The sequence below is a fragment of the Melanostigma gelatinosum genome (assembly GCF_949748355.1).
Source record: "Melanostigma gelatinosum genome assembly, chromosome: 14".
NCBI classification, from domain to species: Eukaryota; Metazoa; Chordata; class Actinopteri; order Perciformes; family Zoarcidae; genus Melanostigma; species Melanostigma gelatinosum.
In genome coordinates this window covers 21,029,021-21,050,615 of record NC_136647.1, presented here as the reverse complement: position 1 = coordinate 21,050,615, position 21,595 = coordinate 21,029,021, and the positions used below count along the sequence as shown (strand labels likewise).

At 42.4% G+C, this 21,595-nt stretch overlaps 1 protein-coding gene across 1 annotated transcript in view; it reads left to right on the top strand.

Moving 5' to 3' along the window:
- Positions 1-16,679: 16,679 nt before the first annotated feature.
- Positions 16,680-21,595, top strand: part of arhgap32b (Rho GTPase activating protein 32b) — a gene marked incomplete at its 3' end in the record, with an annotated part of 173,871 nt that continues 168,955 nt past the window's right edge. The window contains exon 1 of the mRNA XM_079283247.1: positions 16,680-16,852. The remainder of the gene's footprint in view (positions 16,853-21,595) is intronic.

Genomic DNA, 21,595 nt, shown 5'->3' with positions numbered 1-21,595 from the left:
GCTTAAAAGCCTTCATAAATGGCCTGAAAGCGAGAGGATCGCCGTCAAACACCGGAACCTCCCTTCTTGGGAGTTTAGATTCTTTCTGCTGCATCACTAGCAGGTCCGTTAAGTCTGTCTGTCTTTGTATAATGTTTGTGAGATCGATGCTCTGAGCTATTTCACTTCTGGGAGTGGATTCGCCTCGTCTGCGTGGTCCATCAGAAACCACAGCTCTGCTTGTGTGAGGGTTTGTTACTCTTGGTTGTTGTTCAGACGGTCTTGTGATTCCAGTTAGTGGTCGGTACCGAACGTGCATCAATCTCTGTAATGGTGTTTTAGGTATGGTTCCCATCCGTGCATACTCCAGCTGTGATAGGCTTTCTTCGGTTTTGTCAGATGCATTTATCCGTTGTTCCCTTTCTTTTCCGGGTTCTGATGCTTCATTATTTTCAAATTCCTCCAGAGCCTTTAGCCTCGCATCAGCTGCAGCAATGTTTGCTTCCAAGTCTAGAGATTCCATTCTTTAACTTAGTTGATGCTTCTCCGTTTCCATTTTTAAACCCAGCTGATGCATCTCCGTTTCCAGCTCATGTTTCTTTTTAAGAGCTTCAGCTCTGGCCTGCAGAACAGCTTTGTCTGCAGCTACCTTCATGCATGCTGAAACCACAGATGAAGATTTGGAACTTTTGGAACCTTTCGAACTCCTTGAGCCAATCTGCGAGACACTGTCCCCAGCCTGCACAAGAGTCTGTGGGTCCGGCTGAGGTGTTAACCATTGATCCACTTTAGCCATAGAAGCTTCGTAATCAGCCATTTTTGGCTCATACCAGTCCAAAGTTTCATTCATTCTCACATCCTCAGGCAGCAATAACTGAACAGATTCATGAGACACTTTAAATTCATCCAGCAGTCTTAGAAATTCATTTGCAGCTTCGTTAACATCATCAACATCAGCACCGTCTTTCATCATTGTTTTTATCTCATTCATTTTCCGTATACAGTGTGAGAGTTTCCCTCTACGTGTTGCGCTGAGTGATTTAAACGCTTTCCTTTGTTGTGCGGCGTCCATCTCAGTAACACCGGCTTCAGTGACTGCCCGTTCACTTCCTTCTGCCATCAGTTCGCTCTCAGCCTTTAATATTCGTTTGTAGGGTTTTTTTCCAAGTAATTCCGACACCTTTTGTTGGAATATTCGTTAGTTTTTCGGTTACTTCTCTATTTATTTATTTTCATGCGCACGGCTGTGCTTTGTTTCCGTTTCCGTGCAGCGATATTGATCAGCGTCCTGCCGTTTATAGTTTCAGTGGTTTTGTAATTTAAAGGCAGTTTGTGGATTTATTTGTCTGCTCATCGAACATTTCCTTAGTTTCCTTTGTCAGCTTTAATGTTTGATCTTAACCAGGTTCAGAAAACAGCACATCCACTCGTTTACTCACGGTACCGGTGAAATCACATTCTGGCCGCAGTCCAGATCAATCCAAACGACAGTGACTCTGGGCCTCCTTCTCTCATGTCCACGTTGACTGGCGTCCTGATGGGGTATTTTCAACTTATTGTAGGAGCGGTCGGTCGATTAACGCGCATTCTCTCATAGTGTCACTTCAAAACTTTCTTTTATTCCAGAACAGCATCAGAAGCATACATGGAAGTCATCTTAAACAGAAAATCCCGCTTTGTCTCATAATGCGGTTTCGTAATGCGGCTGAAAATAGTTAGCCCTTCCGCTCTCTAGTCGAACGAACACACCTGCACGTCCTCAGGTGAGGTCTACATAAAGAGTTAACGCCCCCTGACGTCATCATTGTGTCATAATCATTTCGGCACTAACATCTTAACAGGTTCAACAGTAAATCATAATTAGCATGGTTTGATGTACAATCGGTAGCATGACTATACTTTCCTTAAAAGTATAGAATGTTTTAAGTCCTGAGTTAACCAGTGCGCATGGGTGTGACGCAGTTTGTTCTAGAGGAACGGAAGACGTGTAACAGTTGTTCGTGGATACGTATTAAAGTAGTCTGAAACATGTACAGTTGTCGCTGGATTTATTGAGTTAACATGGTAGCAGAGGATGGCGGCTGGCAATTACAAAGTTCCGCCGCCGTTTGACGAGAAGAAGTCCTACGAGAGCTGGAAAAATGAGGTTGAAATTTGGAGGCTGGTGACGGACCTCAAGGAGAAGAAGCAGGCCTTGGCGGTCGCTTTATCGCTGACGGGAAGAGCGAGGGAAAGTGCAGTAGAAATTGCCGCAGTGGATTTGAACGACGAAGGAATGAATGTACTTCTCTCGATTACATTGTCGAGTTTGAGCGCCGGTACAACAGAATACGTAAGTTCAAGATGGAGCTTCCAGATGCTGTGTTAGCTTTCAAGCTACTTGATACTGCAGGACTTAATGTTAAAGACAAACAATTAGCGCTTACCGCGTGTCCAAACCTATCGTTTGTAAACATGAAGTCAGGCTTGAAAAGAGTATTTGGCGATAATTCTCCACAAGAGGGAGCTGTTGACCTCTGTGTGTGTGGGGGTGCTGCTGACTGTGCCTACTACACACGGTTTACTGGCAAACGTGAAAGTAATGTCAGGTCAAGCCCACAGATCCATACGGCTGTTCAAGGGACGAATCCACTGGACAGATACGGGAGAAGATCAAGATGTGCAGTCTGCCAAAGCACATATCACTGGGCAAAAGATTGTCCTCACAAAAATGAACATGCAAAATTAACAGAGGATGATAAAGTGACAGATGTTGAAGAATGCAACATTACTTTGTTGTCAAAAGAATCGTTGTCTGACACAGAGATATTCATGGTGGAGTCTCTAGGATCAGCCGTCATTGACACAGCTTGCACTAGAACTGTGTGTGGAGAAAAATGGCTTGATCATTACATGAGTGGACTAACACAACGTGAGTTACTGAAAATGGGGGACACAAAGAGTATAAGATCATTCAAGTTTGGTGATGGGAGAGTTGTTCATTCTACAAAGAAAGTGAAAATCCCAGCCATGATAGGACAGACTAGATGTCACATTGAAACAGAAGTGGTCCCAGTAAATATCCCATTGCTTTTAAGCAAAACTTCACTGAAAAGAGCAGGTGCTGTTTTAGACATTGAAAATGACAAAGCCACAATGTTTAAACAGCCAGTGAAACTTGAACTAACATCTTCAGGACATTACTGTGTGAACATCAGAGATGTGAGTAACCCAGATGAACATGAGCTCCAGAATGAGGATGACATTCTCACTGTGACAGAAAACATGACAACAAAAGAAAAACAGAAAGTTCTGTTGGAACTACACAAGCAATTTGGACACGCCTCTGTTGACAGACTGAAAAAACTACTGGCCTGCTCGGGTAATGCTGATGATGAATGCACCACAATCCTTAAGGACATTGTAAAGAATTGTGAGACGTGCATCAGATATAGCAAACCAAAGCCAAAGCCTGCAGTGGGTTTGCCCATGGCCTCAACCTACAATGAAACTGTAGCTGTGGATTTGCATGAGCTAGAGCCGGGAGTGTGGTATCTGCATGCAATTGACCACTTCACACGATTCAGTGCAGGGAGTATCGTCACCACCAAGAAACCCAAAGAGATTGTGAAGCACTTTATACATTGCTGGATAAGTGTTCATGGTCCTCCACGCAGACTGTTCCGTGACAATGGGGGTGAATTCAACAACGAAGATATGAGGAACATGGCTGAAAGCTTCAACATTGAAGTGAAAACAACTGCAGCTTACAGCCCATGGAGCAATGGGCTTTTGGAAAGGCATAATCAAACACTCACTGAAATCCTGATGAAAGTGAAGAAGGAAATAATGATGTGTTTGAAGAGGTGAATGATGAAGGCCAGAAATTCATCTCTACGAGGTGGGTGTGCACACTCAAGGAGACACCTGATGGTGTTGTACCTAAAGCGAGATTAGTTGCAAGAGGCTTTGAAGAAATGAACACTCAGGAGCTCCCTAAAGACTCACCTACATGTGCCTCGGAGTCTCTAAAAATGATTATGGCAGTGATATGTCAAAAGAAATGGCAGCTAAACTCTATGGACATTAAAGCAGCCTTTTTACAAGGCAAAGCGTTAACCCGAAATGTCTATATCCGTCCTCCCCAAGAAGCTCAGAGCAAGGGAATTCTATGGAAGTTAAAAAAGTGTGTTTATGGCCTTGCAGATGCGTCTCTGTATTGGTACAACAGAGTGAAAGACACTATGCAGCAGTTGGGAGCTACTGTGTCACGAGTTGATCCAGCAGTGTTCTACTGGGTGGATGACTCCTGCAATGTGATGGGACTCCTTGCTTGTCACGTGGATGATTTCATCTGGGGTGGTTCAGAAACATTCTCCACAACAGTCATCCCTCACTTGAAAGTTGCTTTTCAAGTTGGACGTGAAGAGCACAACAGCTTCAGCTACATTGGAATGGAGGTTCACACTTTAGAGGATGAGATACAAGTGCAACAAAGTATCTACATAAAGAATCTACAACCCATTCCTGTGGACCCCAACAGAGCCACACAGCGAGAGGCTCCTCTAACAGACACTGAGACTGACATGTTAAAGTCGAAGATTGGCCAAATATTGTGGGTAGCAAGGCAGAGTAGACCCGACATAATGTGTGACATATCCATCCTAGCATCAAGTGTAAAGCATGCTACTGTTCAGACTCTGCACTCTGCAAACAAACTTGTCAGGAAACTGAGATCAGAAGAGGTGATCTTGAGGTTTCAGCACTTGGGAAGAGACAGCTCGCTGAAACTAGTGGTGTTCAGTGATTCCTCGATGGGAAACCTTCCAGACGGAGGCACTCAAGGCAGACACCTGGTCGTGCTTATGGGAGAGAATGGAAGATTTTCACCCATATGCTGGCAGTCAAAGAGGATCAGGAGAGTTGTCCGAAGCACCTTAGCAGGAGAGACTTTGGCACTTGCAGATGGCATTGACAGTGCAGTCTTTTTGGCTACACTCTACTCAGAACTTACCACAGGTGATTGCACACGGAACAATTTGCCCATTGTGTGTGTAACGGACAATCACTCTCTTCTTGATGCTGTCAAGTCCACCAAAACAGTCACTGAAAAGAGACTCCACCTCGAAATCAGCAGCGTCAAGGAGCTCGTCCACTCTGGGACCATCCAGCAGATTATGTGGTCAGCCTCCAAGGAACAGCTCGCTGACTGCTTGACTAAGAAGGGGACATCTGCACTTGTTCTGCTGAGGGCTCTCAGCGAAGGTGTATGGCAACTTAAAGGCTAAACGAGCTAATCAACAAAAGCCTTACTACCCTCAAACTCTAGTCATTAAAATTGCAAGTTTAAACCTGTGTTTATATGTTTAAGGTTCTAAAAAACAAATGTTTGTTTTTGTGACTGTTTTTCTTTAAAGAGAAAGGGGAGTGTGTTAAGTCCTGAGTTAACTAGTGCACATGCGTGTGACGCAGTTTGTTCTAGAGCAGCGGTTCCCAAACTTTTTAGGCCGCGCACCCCCTTCTACATCCCGACCGGGTTCGCGCACCCCCCCCCCCCCCCCTTAATAAAAAAAAAAAAAAAGAAGCAACAGAGCCTTTTACGCCTTCATAGCCGCATAATAATCGGACCAATGAGAGAACAGTTTGCTCGCGCGTGGCATTTGTTTACAAGATTTTGTCCGCTGTTAAATGTTGCAGTGTGAACACAAACCGAACAAAGGAGCAAGTGCAACAAAGCAAACGAACTGAAGGTGTGAAAACGCCCTGAAACACTGCAACAAAGTTTCAATAACTTTCAGTGACACAAGGCGTCACTTTTAAAGAGCAATACGGATGCGAGGACACACGCACAGGCTCAGAGGCAGATTATCACATTTAATTTACAATTAATGAGCGACTAATGTAGCCAGGATGTCTTCGGACAAAGCATCGATGCAGCGACACAGTGTTGTTGGACACCGGGATCATGTCCAACTTTTTTGCTTCTTTCTCCCCAATCATACATTCCACCATCTCTCTGGCAGCTGGCGAGCTCACGTCTTCGGCGATTGTGTGCGGTAGCCCCTTTCTCGCTATTCTGTAACCAGATATGAAGCCCGTAGTGCGTCATTTATAGACCAACGCATGAATGAGACTGCAGTTGTTTTTGGCTGTTTTGTAACTCCTCCAATTTCGATATAAAGAATGTAAGGGGCTTTTGACTTGCACTGGCATGCTTGGTGTTCAGGTGGCGACGTAAATAAGAGCTTCAGACTGTTAGCCAGAACCTCACTGCACACCACGCACTGTGGCTTTGGGCAATCTGCGTTGCCAATCCAAGTGAAGCCCAGACACAGATACTTTTCATCATATTCAATCTTTTTTTCCCAGTCTGATGCTCACCCTCGTTTCCTCTTTTTTCACCTTGACTGGGCCGATGTGCTCCCGATGTGTCTGTGCTATCCCTTCCTCCTTTTCGGTCTCCTCCGTCTCATCTTCCTCTGACTCTGGCTCGATTTCTTCTCCCGGTCTCTCCCCAACGCACCTCTCCATTCCCCTCGCCTCCGATTCCTCTCTCTCGCTCTCCTCTTTTACGACTGATAGCTTCAGATGTCCCACCTGACAGTTTTTAAATTAAAATTACATTTTTTTTAATATTTAATATTATTACGCCATCAGACCGCCATTACACTTTTCCTCTCGCGCACCCCCTAGAGGCAGCTCGCGCACCCCCAGGGGTGCGCGCACCCCACTTTGGGAATCCCTGTTCTAGAGGAACGGAAGACGTGTAACAGTTGTTACGTATTAAAGTAGTCTGAAACATGTACAGTTGTCGCTGGATTTATTGAGTTAACAGAATGTACAGGTAAAACACAAATCAGAGTAATGGCTTCTACAAGACGTGTCATTAGAAAGTGGAGATGGAGCTTGGAGTTGATTGATTGGGCTGTTTTGTTTGATGTTTATTGTTTATGTCATTAGTAAATATACACAAATGAACCAGAGATAAATGGACTCAAACATTCACCTGGCACAAACTGTGCGTTCTCTAAACCTGATCAGTGATGCACTTTTGCTGACAGAGAGCAGCACTGGCAAGCCACCCATGCCTCATTAATCAGAGCAGGTGGAGGGAGGGTAATGAAGACTGGACATGCGGGGAAGCATCCAATCAGTGGGCCGCAGGTTTGTGCTCGGGCGACTTTCTGTTGTGGCGAACGCTGTCAAAGATAATTGACGGGAGAGATGCCGCTCTTGGACCCGAGGATTAGTTTCAGGGTGACGTATCTTCTCTCTGTTAATTGTCATTTTCTTCCCGGGTCTGCCACTGTTCAAGACACGAGATGATTGTCTGCCCCAGGCTCAACTCTCTCTCCCTAACATGACACGAGTGCAGTCACAAGGTCATATACTTTTATCCTAAAAACCTCAAATTGAAAATATTAGACAGTCTTGCACATTACTAGATTCTTTAAAATGTATTTAATCAGAGAAGTCCTGTCTCCATAAGTGTTTCAATTGACATAAAACTAACAACTTCAAATGTACAATATCAGTTGTGATCATTGCAAGATTATAATGTTTTTTAAAAATAAATAAAAGTATTTGATTAGAACTAGATCTCTGAATGGACCCATTGAAACCAGACTATGGAGCTCCAGACGGAGCTGCAGCGTATTCCAGATGTCTAGTGCAGCCGAGCTAAAAGCAACCTCTCACAGATCACTGTTGATTCTACCTGCAGCACCGTCCTGTGATGATGAATCCGTGAATAAAAGGGAAAGAACTCTTCTTTCTGTATATAGAAAACAACAAAGAAGAATTTGTCTTTGGATGTGTTGATGAAGAGCTGTTGCATCGCTACATGTTTAGTCCTCTCAGTGATGGGGGCAGTCCCAAATTAGTTTTTGTTTTTTTACATAGAATTAAAAAGCCTCATGATTGCCCTCAATATAATGTCTCATTGATGGCCATGCAGAATAATTCACCGTGTGGGGACCAGATGTCACTAGAGGGCAGGGTTGGATCAAATGTCTTCATGAGCTATAGATCATCTGGGAGAAGAAGGAAATAATGTGTCAGTGAAGGCCGTTTTTGATCTGCCTTATTTAAAGGGTCACTCTAACTTCAATACAACTTTATTGACCAATGACAATTGGTTAGGAACAGCTTGTACGCAGAGAAATGCAGTAACTTACAGACAAACGAATACACTAAGGAGCTAAAATGGGGGACAAAAATCTATAAATAATGACGGTAAATAAAGAAATCAATGGACGATTTAAAAGTCGGGGATGAAGGTGATTTTTCCAAAATGCTCGCTGCTTTCCAGGATTCGTTAGTTGTAGAAAGAACGCAGGAGAACATGTCCCTGGATGAATACAGGGCGAGGCTTCAAATGTCAGCTGGCACATCTCAAATCCCTTGTGTCTGTGATTAGAGGAAGAAGTACGGCCGGAGGTTGTCTCAGTGAGAGTAAACTAACTCGCAATAGGATTGGACATAGATATTATCTGAGTCCACACAAACTCTGCAGGGACAGCCAGTGTCCTCTGCTGCTCCCTCTGTGGAAGAAGGTGTTGGAGAAGCTTGATGAGTGTCTGGGGCAAACACCTCCACTGGGTCTCTGATGCCTGCAGGGGGATACAAAGTGGAGCTTGGGCTAGCACCAGCAGGAGCCATCGCAGCAGCAGGTCTGGAATCATTTCCTGTGATATGTGAAGAGTGTCGGGCAGGGGTGGCAAACACGTTTTATTCTTATTTTTGTGGGCCATATACTGAAAAATATTACGGGGCCCAACAACAGTGAATGTGTCGTTTTCAATCAGTTACACGGTAAAATATTGGTTTCTGAGCCAAGAGAGAGATAAATCTATTTCATTTTATTTTATTTATTTTTTTATTTATTCATACACGTGTGTGTGTGCGTGCGTGCGTGTTGTCCTTTATGAGAATGGATGCGTGTTTGTGGAAGCTATAGTGTACAGTGTGATGATGAACAAGCTTGTTATCGATTCAAGGTGTTTTTTGTCGATTATGCTTCTTATGTGGTGACTGAGGTGGAGCAAGCAGATGAATCCATCGCCTGCCAGTTTGTGACCGGTGGATGTTTCCCTCTGGCTGACAGAACTAGCACTACGGCTCTTCACCTTTAACAAGAGGCTGTGGCAGTCTGTCAGTGAAGCCGAAGCACAGTGGAAAGTGACCTGAAAGAGGCAGCGGTCATCTGTCAGAGAGAGGAGAGCATCGGCAGCAGATGAGATCGGGTGACCTGAGAGGTTTGAATTTCCTCCTCGCTTCCTTAGACTCTCCTTCTGCGGCTCCCCTGGAACTATGAGGGATGTTTATGATCCTATGAGTGTGTGAATGGCTTATTGCAGGTGTTTGGGGCATTGCAATATGAATTTTGATCATTTCAGGCATCTCTGTTGTAGATTTACCTCTATGCCTCGGGTCATTCGTTGTGTGTGACACAGCCTCAGTTCAGCTTCACAACAGTGTCCAGGATCAGCTTATTTTTAGTGCTGCTGGTTAAATACAAGACATCCTATGGACAAAGGGCTAAACTGATAAAAACAGTGGTGGAAGGAGTACTCTGATGTTTTACTCAAGTAAAAGTCTACGGTGTGAAAAAGTCCAGCATTCAAAATCTTATTTCGTGCAAGTACAAATGAATCAGCATCAAAGTGCTCAAAGTACTGATGACGCAGAATGGCCCATTAAAAAGAATATATTGATTTATATTCTTCATTATCAATCAGAAACTGCAAAGTAACTAAAGCTATCAAATTAATGTAGTGGAATAAAATGTACAATCTTTGCCTCAGAATTGCAGTGGAGTGGAAATATAAAGTAATAGAAAAGGGAAATACTCAAGTAAAATCATATATTATTATCATATATATATATATATATTATCAAGTACTGCTTTTACTGTCTGTCTTTTGTTTAGAAGAAAACAAGATTTTTGGATTTTGAACTGTCCCTTTAATTATGTGTTCCTCACTGTTGGGTTCTTGGGTGATCATGCTACTTCTGTGCTACCTACTCTAACTTTACAATGAATAGACGTCTTACTTCTGTTTCAGGTCATTTGTAAGTCGACGGCTCTCATTAAGGCTGATAACATTAGCATTCATGCATGTGCAACATGGCCTCTGCATGTCTACAACAATGAGTACACATGGTGCATTTCTTTGCTGTATCTGGCTAATTGTTGACATCACTCTACAAAAAAGAAGCTTCATCTCATGTCTCAAACTAACCACAGGAGCAGTTAGCTTTTACTAAAGGTGACTATTAAAGCTATTAAAGAGCATTTTAAAGAGAAGTTGAATAATGGCAACACGTGAATATGTGGCGGGTGACGCCATCAGACTGTTAATCCAGCCAGAGTTGCTTTGATGTTTCACAACTACAAAGCCATTCGCTTCTCTTGGTTTTCACAAAGTGACATAATGTGACTGTGTCCTATTTAGATGTTGAATTATTGTAAAATAAATAGCTTATGTTGCAGCAGCATGAGTGGGAGAAAAATAGACTGGGTTATGTAAGGGACGTAAAACGAACTCCTTGTGAAATTGTATTCGTCTGTACACATGACATCTATCGCATTTCTGTCCATCCTGGTAGAGGCATCCCTCCTCTGTTGCTCTCTCTAAGGGTTCTTCCTTTTTTCTCTCCGTCAAAGTTCTTTTTTGGGGGAGGGGGGGGGGGGGTGTTCCTGTACCGATTCGAGGGTCCTGGGACAGAGGATGTCACGTGTACTTCTTTGCCTCTCTGATGAATGTCCTCCTTGTCTGGTCCTTGGGGTTTGGCCCTCTCTTTAAGCTTTGTTTTGTTGTCATATTCTTTCCATTTTGTAATAACGGATACTGATGTTGAGCAGCTATGATTTTGACCACCAGTTAGTTTCAATTAAAATGTTGCACGGTGTTTAATTTAATTCCTGAACTCCAGAGTAGTAGAAGCTGGGTTCATTTCACTCTCTATACAGATGATGAACCATTGGATCCGAGCCACTGTATTGGAGTCAGTAGCTTGTGTCTCAATTCAGGGGCTGCATCCTTCGGAGGACCCAGCCGTCCTTTGAGCACCGCGAAGGCTGGACCATGCGGTCTCCGAAATGAGACGGCCTACGCTACAGAGGACTTCCTGTTTCCTGCCTAGAATGCCTGCTCAGAAGGATTACTGGATACAGATATTAATACACTGTAAATGTTTTAGTTTTAATCAGTTTTTCAATCATATATTCAATAATTCATTCATAGTTCTTTTTCATAATATAGTTTTTCTAAATTAATAATCAGTTAATAATTCAATCAGTTGCTATGTTAAATAACAAATTTTCAATCATTTATAGTTCTTGTAAATAAAATAATGTATTTATCAATAACTTTTTTATTTCATTCAGACACATATCTATATATCTATCTCTACCTACCTACCTACCTACTGGAAACGGCCACAGTGAAATGATTGATATGCATTTATCCAACATTCCAGATGTTGTGTACATAATTACCTGTTTCTGAAGTAACCTGTGGAAAATAAACGAATGCTCTTCAGCAAAAACCCTCCTGTCTTCATTTCATCCTCTGGGTTTCTCTTTTCAAACCAGTGCAGTTAATGAAGAACACAGTTCAGTACAACATGGACGGCCCAAGGTACAGGGCAACAGTATGTGTATCAAGGCTGCATTGTTTCCAGTATAAGTATACACATGTATATTATCCACTATAATGACTTTAATGCCCACTTGCTGTTAGATCATGCTGCTGTATGTACAAATGTCCCTAAACCTGAAGGATTACATGTGTTCTGATGTGTGAAGTAGGTAAGGTTGTGCAGACATAGTACTGCAAGATCTTAAAGAAATCCTGCCTGGGTCCACCTTCAGGACACAATTCACTTATTTTTTTGGTTTATTTTTTTGCAGAGTGGTATCCAAGAATAGCAATGTTTATTTCCCCTCAATTTTTCATCCTTCAATGTTTTTTGTTTAATGATCATCACATCTTTACTGCCAGCATGGCCTGTTAGTTGTATGTGTGGATAAAGCATTGTTTTTTTCTGTCTAACAAACCCAAGTTAATGCTTAACTACCTCATGAAATACTTAGTATTATTCCTGAAGTGTTTACAATCCGTCTTATGTGTTCATCTTCTTACCTCCCTGACCGTTGATGCTTTCTCAGAGCTGTTGGATATGTGGCAATGCTTTGATCTGTGTGGACTGATTTAAAATCCTGTGTTCTACAAAGTAATCCTCATGACTCGGTGTAGCTGCTTGTTGACAGATGCAAAGCTGTTTTAAGCCCCTATACATGTTATATTCACTATTTAAGAAGCTTCACATGAACTCAACATGACTGAAGTTGAACCAAAGAAAATCTCACAATACAAAAGTGTCACTATATTGGCAATTTCACAATTTATTCATTTAACAAACAGGAGCCTCAGTAGCGTGTGGAAGAACCATACACAGCCACAACAGCCTGGCACCTCCTCATGCGGTCTCCGAAATGAGACGGCCTACGCTACAGAGGACTTCCTGTTTCCTGCCTAGAATGCCTGCTCAGAAGGATTACTGGATACAGATATTAATACACTGTAAATGTTTTAGTTTTAATCAGTTTTTCAATCATATATTCAATAATTCATTCGTAGTTCTTTTTCATAATATAGTTTTTCTAAATGAATAATCAGTTGCTGTGTTAAATAACTAATTTTCAATCATTTATAGTTCTTGTAAATAAAATAATGTATTTATCAATAACTTTTTTATTTCATTCAGACACATATATACATACATATATATATATATATTCATAAATGTATATATAAATTATAATAATATGAATAATTAAGTTCCCACATTGCTTCCCCCTTATTCATTAACGTCACATCTTGTTCCCTTGCACCTACATGTATGTGTCATCAGTTCTGTACTAGTTAACAATCAGTAAAGATTTCAATTATTTATGATTTAGTGATAATTAAATTGGCAAGAATTATGCTACATGTTGGGGCAGTAATCTAAAGCTTTCCCTATTTTATTCATATCAACATGTAATATTATATTTGTCAATCCTTAACAGTACTAACAGCCTTTGAGTCAAAGAGCTGAAATTATATCAGAAATATGATATTGTTTCCAAGACAAAGACATATTTAGAAAGTTTGTCACACATTTATTTGTATTGTGCTCCTCTGTAAACAGTATACATACAGTACATACAGTTTACATGAACATGCTGTGTTCTCCTTCTTGACTTGTGAGCAGATGCAAAGAGCTGCTGACGGCTTCCTGTGTGTGTGTGTGAGGAGCTTCCCAAACCCACCAGCACAGAAGAAGCAGATGGAGACAAACTACGTCCTCTGTGCCGGTGGGGACGGGACGCCCCTCCTCCTCTCGGCTGGTGGGTGGAGCGGGTGGTGTCGGAGGGGGGGGGAGGGGCAGGGAGGACGTCACCGTACTCACTGGGTCTCAGGAGTCCTGCCCTGTGAGACACAAACACAAGAGATGAATACTTTTAACTCAACTATACAACCTTTACATTGTTCAATGATGGAATCTTATTACTGATACTTCTGTCGTCTTAGTGAGGGATTACTTACTCAGCCCACTGAAAGAAAGGCGACCACCGCTCTCCATCTGGTCCTGCAGTCATCCATCCTTCTCATCTGGTCATGTGGTCTCTGTTGTCTAGGAGATCCAGGATGTTGCTTCCTGTGTTACAGCCATCGATACCTGAGTAAAAGAGACTTGGAAAACTTTTCTTAACGTTAGTAATTTTTACCATACCCATCAGCGCTAAAGTGGGTCAATCCAACGGCCCCAGTGCAAGGCGCTACATGGGGTGTCATCAGCCCTGACAGATGCAAAGGCTACCATGAGAACCACTGGTCCTGCTTCAAAGTGGACTCAGTGGTTGCTCCGATGACATTTCCGGGAGGATTGATCCATCCAGCATGCATATGAGTAGATGCCAAAGAAAAGCCCCAGTGCAAGTCGCTACATGGGGTGTCACTAGCTCAGCCAGACTCAAAGGCCGACCCTCAAGAATAAAGAAAGGTTGAGCTGTGAAAAAATGAAGATCCTACAGAAAAGCCCCAGTGCAAGTCGCTACATGGGGTGTCACTAGCTCAGCCAGACTCAAAGGCCGACCCTCAAGAATAAAGAAAGGTTGAGCTGTGAAAAAATGAAGATCCTACAGAAAAGCCCCAGTGCAAGTCGCTACATGGGGTGTCACTAGCTCAGCCAGACTCAAAGGCCGACCCTCAAGAATAAAGAAAGGTTGAGCTGTGAAAAAATGAAGATCCTACAGAAAAGCCCCAGTGCAAGTCGCTACATGGGGTGTCACTAGCTCAGCCAGACTCAAAGGCCGACCCTCAAGAATAAAGAAAGGTCGAGCTGTGAAAAAATAAAGATCCTACAGAAAAGCCCCCCTCGGTCTCTTCATAGCAGCCTCCTGCTCGTCGTCGCTCTCTTCCCTGCGTCGTTTTGTGGAAGAGCCGAGGCCAGAAGTTGAGGGAACTACTGCATCTGTGAGCTCTTCTGAAGAATCTTCCAAGATAAAGTCAATGAAGACTTCAAAGTCCTCGTCCTCAATGACTTCAAAGTCCTCGTCCTCAATGACAATGTCTTCAAAGTCCTCAATGACAATGATGTCAGTCTCTTCAGGTTGCAAATACCCGTACCTGTCTATAATAACATCAAAAACCGCTTGCCAAATACCATAACTAGGGTACCGGTTGAAAACAGTATAGAAAAGGTTGGGAACAGGGTAGGAAACGAGCTCGAAAGCACGGTAGTAACCTCGAACAGGACTAAAGCAGTGTTGTCCCGCTATCACAAATTGTGCTTGTAGGAACTGCAACACACCCCTACTCTCCTGAAGCCAGTCAAAGCCAACCTCGTCCTCGGGCAAAAGGGCGGCATCAGGGCGGACTGAGGTAGGAAGAAAAACATTTATTAAAAAAAACGTCACATCCACAAGCCACCAACTAACACAAAGCCACCGCTAGTCTGATTCAAAAGGCAACTATTTCAGTATTTATCAGGAGCAAATTATGAAAATGCTATTTCCATGTGAGACCATAGCCACGGTCCAAACTGATTCTATAGGGAAAGGCCAGTGTGCACATTATCACCAGCCGAGCACTTTTAAAAAACGCTCTTACATTTGGAACTGGATTCAGAAAACGTCATTCACATATAATATAATCAGACATTTGCCCAAACTATTTTCCACTCCTTCATAGTATATATGCACTCATTCAGGCTGATAACAATATTGATCCGTTGGTGCATTTTAATGAATATCTTGAAGCTAGCTCTCAAATGTTCCTTCTTTTACTTATATCTTGCCATGGTGCAAGAAGAGTTCTATTTCTAAAATGGTGGAGGCGCCATTTTGTTTCCGAGATTGTCAACACAAAAATCGACGATTTGATCCCCTCAAACAAAAATAACGGTGTTTTCATGTCCCTACACATGTGTTAACACATTCCACACCTATTTCGAAGAAGAAAGTCCAGTCTTAACATATTGTTTTACACCAGAAACTGTGAGTGGCCTCACAGTATGAGTTTTTCTAATAGCTAGCTTAAATGCTGAACATTCTTTAGCTTAATATTTAGCTTAATATTCTTAATTTAACGTAATTAAACACACGTTTTGTACTGCAATGGCCTTTTATGGAGTCAAGGAACATTAACAAACACATTTGGCATGAAATTTTAAAAATAAATAAAAATGTTTTACCTGTAGGTCCGAAGATCTGGTCTGGTCTGCTCACCGGGGCCGGGGGTCCACTGGAAGCCATTCTGTCCAACTGGTATTGTTTGCTGTAGGTCTTCAACTCAGTTCGCCAACAGTTAGTTTTGGAGGTGATCAGATGTCTGAGAGCTCAATCTTGTAGGTGCAGCATAAACTTCAAGTGCAACTCAGAAACGCCGTTTTTCTATGACGTCACTATTATGCGACCACGCCCCCTCCACTAACGCAGGCATGCGTGTGTGAGAGAGATTGGATTTTATAGTAAATTGTGTAAATGTAAATAGTTTGGACTGTGTGTGTGTTTACAATAGGTGTTTCCATAAATCCGTGATGTGTGTGATCTGTGATGATAAACTTCACATCATCTTGACCCAGAGCATACATACAAGGTTCAACCAAGAATGAAACATGTCAGCAGTTTCATTTGTGTTGTTGTTGATTTATTATATAACATACTGAATAGAAAGGCAGTAGACATGAACTAAACTAAACTTGAATCACTGCATGTTTCCAACGACATCATGCAAAGATTGCACAATTCATGAAACCCAAATTGATCTAATTTAATTGAGTACCATGTGGGGCTTTTTATTTGTCACTGGATGATACCGAGCAGCCCTCGTCTGTTATTTTATTGCTTTGTGAAGTAATAAAATCAGTTTTATTTTTGAATTGTTATTAATATTCAACTTTATATGCACATAGTGAGAAGATCACTTTGTGGTGCATTTTGCGACACATTTCTAAAAACAAGGGACACTAATGATGCATGTATGTCATCTGGACAACCTCCACATGAAGGCAGTATTGTAACTTGATTCACTTTTTATTCAAGAAAAGAGAGAGAGAGAGAGAGAGAGAGAGAGAGAGAGAGAGAGAGAGAGAGAGAGAGAGAGAGAGAGAGAGAGAGAGAGAGAGAGAGAGAGAGAGAGAGAGAGAGAGAGAGAGAGAGAGAGACATTGAAAAATATTGTCAAATTCTTTCTGCCTGACGTGTTTGAGTCTGCTGGGTTTCAGCTGTGATGAGGAGAGAATTGAGTAGCGGCGTAGCGCCAGACGGGGACAGTGAAAGCTGAGCTCATCTCACCGACCAACGGTGGTCAGCGACCACAGCCTCCATCTCGATAATACAGGTACTTTTACTTTAACGTAGCACATGTATGCTACATGCTCGCGGTGAACGCTTGCCTTCTTTCACATTACTTTGCTAGATAACGTGATGTAGAGTTTGGCTCGGTGTTTGGTGGCCAGACAGAGAGCGTTAGACAGGCAGGCATGGGTGTAATGTGAGTGTGTGAGAGTGCAGTGGAGGTAGCGTGCGAGTGTGAGAGACAATAACGTCTCCTCTGCTAGTCATGGCTCTCATTGAGTTGGCTAATCCTCCCGTCGCGATAGAACCGCATGCAGAAGCCCATTCAAAAAGAGGGCTGCTTTGAATTCAGCGCTCGCCGTACAACATACACACAACGACAGCGGCTCACTTTAATCTTTTGTTCTCGTTCGGCTGTACAACCAACTAACGTTGACGACCAGACTACGAAGAGTCCCCTGAACTAGTGTTTTGAAGTTTTCCATAAATATACTGTACTGTAACATTATATCTGGACATTTAACGGAGTCTGGTTCGTGTGGTTCTCACGTGTGAGAGTCAGTGATGAAGTCTGCCTAGTTGTGACTCAGTCTGGCTGAAGCCATTCATTTGTTGTGTCATATCCGAACATCAGCAGCTCCACTGAAACAAGCGCCACCGTACAGTGAAGAGACTGCCAGGGCTCCACTGCCTCATCACAAAAGAGTTGATCAAAACACGAAGCTGTTCTATTTGGCCTTCATTTGAAATGTTGAATCCTAAATTCGATGTCTTAAAAGCTACTCCCTCTCATGTCACTTGATCCACAGTTCCAATGGTCTTCTGATGCTTCACTCCCATTATTAGATTCCAGTTTAATCAGATATGCATGGAGGCCTTTAATCCTTATTGAACTAGGCAAACCAACTACAAACAGGGAGGGCTGTGAGCACACACACACACACACACACACACACACACACACACACACACACACACCATTCATATCCATGCTGCCAAGTACAGCCACAGCACTCCTCTCATATTGAGCATCATCTCCAGTGGAGCTTTTGGCCTTGCTCAAGGGCACTACTGGGCATAGTTTTCTCTTGATGTTTTCCAATCATCGCCCCTGTGACACTGTGTAACTAATTGATTCTAGCAACACGCCACTAAAACCAATCACATTGCTGCCGCCGCCGTGATTGGGGTGGAACAGTTTACAAGCCATGGTTCGTTATGTATTTTGCTGTTGAGGGTCACGGTTCAGTGAGTCAAGTTTTCAGTGCAGCGGCATGGAAATATACCTGTGTGTATTTGGGTAAACACACTAACATCTTATCTGTTTTTGGTACAGCTATACTTGTATTCCTAGCATGTTGGTGCTTGATGTTATCTTGAGCCCCCCCTCTATTCTAGTCACCTTATCTGAAGAAATAACCCTGTTTGTATTTTAATGCACCCACTTTCATTTGACCAGCTCTCACTCTCTTTGCTTTACTGTTTTCTGACAAAAATGTGCATCCACCATGCAAAGAGGTGCCCCGAATTCCCACATTTCCCCCCTGAAGGAGTCGTTCACTAAATGGGTGGTGAGAAGGAGCATTGCACAGTGGACAACCTAGTCTTTGACGAGTAATGCCAGGAAGAAATGTGACTCTTTTTGGTATTTTAATGTAATACATCTGATATTACACTGGTGAGGCCTGTGATGAAGTGAGACATCAGTAACCGATATGATCAATATAAATACTGTACCAGTCTATGTACTGAGCTTTATAGACATGTGTAATGGAGGCAGTTTTGAGTTTAGACTTGCGCCATTCAGTGCGTTTTTTGTTGTTGCGGTTTTAGAATACCAGCTTTTATTTGGAGATTTAGACCTTGATTTAGAAGCAATTATGCTGTAATTGCTGTTTTAATACGTTTTCTTTTAGCTGACGGGGCGTTGAAGCTAGATTATTCATTATTTTTATTGTTCTTAGATTCTCTAGCCGAGGAGAAATGTTACAGCTAAATACATTTAACAGGCATATTATTAGGTGTAAATTCACACGACTCATTGTGAATTATTTTGACTGACTGACCACTGCCCTTTTCTAAAATCTGATATATAACAAAGCAACATTTATATAAATGAAGGTACTCTTTCAAGCTGCGGTGTCCTCCAACTCTCAGACGTTTGTGCCGTTGTATCCGTGCTGCAGCAGATGAGTGCGACTCGTGTTTGAAAGAACAGCTGAGATGTGAGCTGCTCGGCCTCGTCTCAACAGCTCATTCACCTGCAGTCTCTCAATGGAACTCAGGCCCGACTGTAAATGCTGAGTCATTTGACTTTAAGATACGCCGTCTCATCGCACAGTTGTTTGTTGATCAGTCTTTACTGTGGATTCAATATTCACTTGCTTTACATCAGATCTGTATGCTAGGTTGTGGAGGGCACAGATTAGTGAATAAAAAAAAAGGCTAATGGCAGAATATCATCACATCGTTTTCACAATGCCATGGTTAGGACTAAGATGGAAGCATATGACCAAACTACACTGTTACAAGTTGGGACAGCCAGCTGCAGATGAAATAACAACACGCTCTGTGGTTCGGCAGATAAGAGCCCAACGGTTTCAGATTTACTGCGGTGGTAACTTCAGGATTAGCCCTACCCTAACACACAGAGGGGACAAGCAGTTGTCGCCACTTGTGGCTGATGCAAATCTCTGACACTGCAGCACATTTGTCTCCCGAAGTTAAGCTGCTGCATCGGCGGCTGAGCTGAGGTGTTGCACCAGTAAAACTAACACACGAGGCACAGAAAATACAAGCATTTATTGCCCACAATGTGGGGAAATAGTCTTTGGCTTTGCCACAATCAAACTTAATTACATATTCATGAGTCGTAAAAAAACCTTTGGAAGACCTTGGAGTTCAATAATTTACAATCAAATACAGTTCAATAGGCCTCATACAAGTGTACAATGTGCAGATTCTGCAAAACATGGAATAAACGTGCGAATTCAGCAGAGGAGAGGGTGGGGGTGTGGCCCTGTAGGCTACGATTAGCTAAGTATTAATAATGTAACTTTGCTTCAGGTTCCAGTAGTGAAGAGGACACACTCAGAGCAGCAGACGGTGTAAGTTGGTGCTTAAAGAAGAACTTAACAAGCCAAAGCTAACATGTATGGGTATTTATTAATGTCAATGATTGTTTCAGGTCCTCGTGTTGACATTCTAGTGCTAGTTTATGAATTTTACATGTTTTGTCATATATACATAGCGACTGCCCTCTGCTCGTTGAAACCCGGCTGTGGCAATTTAATTTTGCTATTTGCTGGATGATCTGGAGGCAGGAGACCAATACGGAGGCAGCTTTCGTCACCAACCAAACCCCCCCCCCCACCATGCCCAGCCCTTCCTATTAAACCAAAGTCCCCTGCAGTCCAACTGCAGTCTGAGGACAGAGGAGTATTATATTATGTACAAACAAAGGCATGGCCAGCAGCAAGTCACCGTTGAAGTGTTGCTGAAGCACTTGTTTGCATAGTTATGTTGGTAAATAGCACTCGGCCGTCCGTTTGTAGCTTTATGTCACCGGCTTCCATTGAAAAGTTATAGCCTGTTGCTCATAGTGTGAACACAGCATTAGGGAAGAATAGCCCTTTTAATTAGCCTGTAAATCGGTTATGCTAATTGCACGCTAATCGCTAGCACACAGATATTGCATGTAAACTCAAATTCACAAATGTTTGCGTCTATACTGTATTTTGTCTCCCTGACAGACCTTTTACAGAACATATAAATATATACAGAAATGGATTTTTGTGTAATTTCTTTCCACATGTTGTTAAATAGTAGCACAATATGATGGGGATGTGATCTAAAAGAGTTGAAAAATACATTTTTCATTTCATCTGGACTTGCCTATGGTCACTTCCACTGTTTCATGCAAGTCAGTCCACTCCTGTTCCCCTCAGGATGAATTTTAATAACCAGAATGACCAAATACCTGCAAAACTAATGACATTCCCATCAGCCTCAGCTGTACTTTGTGTTTATGGTAAATTGGCAAATGTTAGCATGCTAACATGCTAAACTAACATGGCAACAAAATAGATTGCAAACGTGTGTTCCGCTTTTAGACTTCACACCAATGATTATGTGGATTTTAAGTAATTTTTTCAACCAAACCGCCGACTGTTGCGTATGAAGCTCTGCTTTGATCGCAGAAATTGTTAATGGTCTTTTTGTTGCTGTTACGACTTTATAAAAAAACGATTGTTGTGCAGATCTTTAAGCTGTTGCATCAGGTGTGTCATGAGTTCAATCGGTCAATAGTCTGTCGTCATCTTTCCTGTGCATCACTTAAGGATTAGTCATACCATCCAGGCAGTTAAATAACTTGATGTCTTTGAAGATAAGACGCCTCTTTTCTATCAACTGGAAGTCTTATTATATTAAGTTTTCGAACTTTTGAATGACGTTAAAAACCTACTTCTGATTAAGACGAATCTGTCTTGTATATGTTTTCAGTAGCCTGTTGTATGCAGTACAGGCAATCATAAAGAAGTGTCAGCTTTCTATCCAAGTCAATACACATTCATGCATTTGTATCAAACAAAATGTAAAACCTTTAGCAGCTTGACTGTCCTGTTTTTTTCCTCCTCCCGTTACGCAACCAACCGCTCTCTTTTGTCGTCTTGCGATGTACACGAAACCTCCCGCACTCTCAAAGGTCCCCTTGTTTGTCTTCATCCTCGGCGGCCAAGCACAAAGCCAGACACGACCTCCGACCTCCGACCCCCGGCATCAGATA